This window comes from Manacus candei, unplaced genomic scaffold (assembly GCF_025592945.1).
Source record: "Manacus candei isolate 608988 ecotype Guabito, Panama unplaced genomic scaffold, ASM2559294v1 h1tg000008l, whole genome shotgun sequence".
NCBI lineage: Eukaryota > Metazoa > Chordata > Aves > Passeriformes > Pipridae > Manacus > Manacus candei.
The window spans coordinates 7,175,469-7,179,627 of NW_026138056.1; positions in this window are offsets into that span (position 1 = coordinate 7,175,469).

Here is a 4,159-nt window from a genome sequence, read left to right on the forward strand (position 1 = left end):
AATTTCTCTCTCCCTTCTTGTCTGCCATCATGGGTAAAATCCTCTCAGGAAAAACTCTCTCAGGAGTATTACATTTTAGAGATCATTGATTGTTAAACTGTAAAACATTCTTTTTCTATGATCTTTTTGCAGTGAACACTGCAAAGACCCAAGTTGTTTTTGCTAGCATTATTGCACCATTTCACATTGTTTCCGGTGGCTCATAAAGTCTGTATATCATCATATCCTTTTCCTATGACTTCACGTTAGCAGTGTAAAAGCCCAGAATACAGATTACTATTTTGGACTTAATTTTATTCTTTTTTTGGTATTATTTTTCTTGAATAACTTCTTCCATTAAATGAAATGTATGTCAGATTAACAGCACCTCATTAAATAGCATATAGTTTTGACATATATGGCCCAAATGATCTTGAGTTTCTCTGTTACAAAGAGGTGCTGTCCCTTTTTGCCACACTTATGCCATACTCTTGCCATAAACAAGAATTTGGTATTGACCTGGGTCTACAGAGAACAACGAAGAAAAGATCAGGAGCCAAAGACAGTATTTTAGATAATTTTCACTGTTAACCATTTCAGTGCTGATGAAAAAAAGTAGCATCAGGCGTGAACATAATATGAACATCTGCCTGACAGCTGAGAGCTTTACCTTGCAGCTTGGGAACTCAGATGGATGGTACTTGGGGTGCCACCTTCTTTTCCCTCACAACCCAAGTTAAATATTGACTGGACTGATCTTAAGGCTGTTTGTTATGTGTGAGCCAAGGTCATTATTAATGCAACATCTCTCAGGGTCCAAAAGGTACTAAGCACTTTACAGAGATATAGGGCAAGCCAGGCCTCAATCCCACATGTCAGTGTCAATTTTAGACACAGTGACCAAACCTGCCACTCCTTCCTCTCCCTCCTTTCCCCCTGTTCCTGTTTCCCTGGACTGTTGTACCTCTCTAGTCACTTGGAAAATCAGAACACATATTTAGTTTTAGGAAACTAAAATTTGCCTCAGCATCTGAGTTTTGAAAAGACCCAAATCCTTTGCAAATGGAATGGGGATTAACAGCAGACTGTGGGATCAGTCCCCTCTGGTTGCGTGATGAGTAGAAAACCCCTTTGGCCATATCAAGGGCTAAACAGATATCTGGAATCATTTCTGCCTAGATATAGCAATGGGTAAAGGCTCCTGCACATGGTGGCAAAGGGAGTGGGGGAGTGGCAGCCTCCATCACTTATAAATCCATCATTAAATTATCTATTTTCAAATAAGAAATATTGCAATTGTACAAATATTTTTTAAAGCAGTTTCATATAGACTAGTTCCAATTTCTCTGTGAGACACTGGCAGAACCGTTACATTTTCAGAAAACAGATTTTTGATTCTCAGATATTCTGCCTCTTTTAGTCCATTCAGTGGAAATGACAGTTCAGGGTGAACTGGCAAAAAGTTATTTAGTCTAGATCAAAGGTTAAATTTTCAGCTCCCCTCTTTAATCATAAATAAAGTTTTGAAAACATGTTTTGGAAATGATATTTTGTGAAATTAATTTCAAGGTGGCCTTTTAGGGTAGTCAGAATTACAAGAGCCAATGTGACACACATTGTGTAGGAGAGGAAAAGAAAGAGCTCATGTATAAGGGATTTAAGTAAGCTTATCAAAACCGCTCATGTTGAGTTGCATTTTTCTCCAGCTGAATTCCTGCTCAGTTGCAGTTTACCAGTTGGGTCCTCCTCAAATTAAATCTACAGTTTTCTCTGCAAGGGAAGGGAAAAAGTAATAAATCAAAACTAATGAGATATTCTTTATATTATTGACGTCTTTATTTTTTCTTCCTGCGTCACTGTTAGATTTGAAAGGAGAAAACAAGGAGTGATATTGAATGTGAAAAATGAAAACTGCCCACCCAGTGAAAAGAAGGGAAGGAGGAAATCAGGAGGGTGAGTTAGCAATTCCTTAAGCACATGCAATGTCTCTAATTTTCAAACTTGACAATTGCACTGAGACACAGAGGAGAAGCGAACTGATTGGGAGAATGTTTGCTCTTTCATAGACAGACTTGTGAGAGAAGTACATCAGTCCTTTTGCCCAGGCTGTGTGTAACACATGCACATCTCAAAACAGGCACAGAATGGCAGCCACAGGAGGGTGGAGGATTCTCAACTGTTTTTCTTCCCCTGCTCTCTCTGCCTTCCCTGCAGGGAGAATATTGACACAGCCCTTCCTTTCTCCAAGCTCAAAATTTAGTCAATTAATACGCTTTCCCTATCCTTCTCTAGATGCATCCACAAAAGCCTGTGTAAATTTCTTTTTTTTCAGATTTAAAAATCATATTATTCTATTTCTTTTTTTGCTATGTGATGTTTGTCTCTCTCCTTCTCCAGCCCCTCCCTTAGCTCCCTGCCCCCAGAATAACAGAATAGAGTGATTAGACTGAGCAAACATTGAGACAGACAACATACAGATTGCTTTCAAATACACAAAAAACCAAAACCATGAGAGAAGAGATAGGTTTCTTTTTCTCCCTCTCTAATCATGGGTTTTATTATAACAATATAGGTAAAATATTTTCCAATGGGGGTGTTATTTTTAAATTGATAATGTCTGTAAATTCAGACAGTGGTTGAGAATTTGGCACTCATCTGCTTCTGTGTGCTGGAGCACTGGCACGTTAGGCAGAATCAAGAGTGCAAAGGTGCTGTGCTGATCTGTGCTCATCCATATCATTGCACCTGATTAATATCACTTGTAGCCTTCTTGCAGTTCTGTAGGAAGATATATCTAGAGTTTGACTGTCACCAGTCTGTATTAAATTTAGTGGGCATTTCTGTTGCACTCGCTACTTGATTTTTCTTGTCTGGCAGCTTCTGATTGTTATCCAGAGAGCCATTCCAATGTCTAAGAAATTAATTGATGCTATAGTCTTGCTAGGGTTTGTTTTCAACTGCTACTGCTTATTTGTCTAAACGCGGATCTTCAGATACAGAAATTTGAATAAAATTAGCTGCGAAACCAGAACATTTTCTCACAAGTAAACCTTTTTTAGTGAATAGACAGACACTGAATATGATATGTAGCATTCCACATGGTTACCGAATTTGTCTTTAATGCAGGCATATATATATAAAAGTTTTGGCATTATTTCAGAGATACTGCATACTCACAGTTCTGCCTTTAGTGTGGGCCGCAGAACACCAATTCTCTACAAACCACCAACTTGCAGAAAGGTAACTTACATGCAATCCATCTTTTCTACAAGACCAGACCAGAAAGCTTCTGTTATCTCCTGTTGTACTATATTTGAATGTTTTTTCTGTCCACCTATCTCAACAATTAGCTCACACTCTACAAGAGGCCATCATTTGTTTTGCTTGAAATATATGTCTGTGTGTGCAGTAGAGAACATTGGCATACACAAGACATAGGAAGTGAAACATCAACCTGTATTTTTGATGAGGCAGTGCAGAAGGTTTGGGTTTGAGTCTGAGTCCAAGAAAAAAGAGAATTTGTAATCAGCTTGCGTGAGAGAGGAATCTTTTCCTTGCACTTTCACTTATTTTCTTTTGGGACTCAAAAGATCATTGTCTGGAGCCATCAAAAATTCCTCCCTTATATGACAGATTAGAACTAGAAGTAGAACCTTTGTTACCAGGCTGACTCATCTGACTTCCCTGAACAAGAACTATGCATATCTTTATAGCCCCTCTCACTTTATATTTGGTGGATATAACCTGTAACTGTGTAGTTAAGACCAGGTGTCTTGCCTCAGTATGTTGCAGACTTTCCAGGAAATTCAGATAATCAGTGCAAAAATACACTGGGATCTAGGACTCTCCTTGGCTTTCACTTTCACCTGACCAAGGTTTAAAAAGTGACTATTCCTCATATTAATTCATTATAAGTCATGGACAGCAGCATATATTCTTCTGGTAGCCACTACAAGCATACAACTCTATGCATTGCAGCATAGAGAGAAAGGACAATGTAGAAACTAGTGACAAGAGCTGACCCTTCTATCAGAGAAAAACTGATTATCAGTCAATTTTTCATTTGTCTGTGTAACACTCAAGACACTACCTGTCTTTCTCCTGTTGCTAATATCTGCACTGTGCTATGCAGGAAAAGAGTCTTAGTCAAAATTAACAAGGCAGAAAGCACTACTTGGAT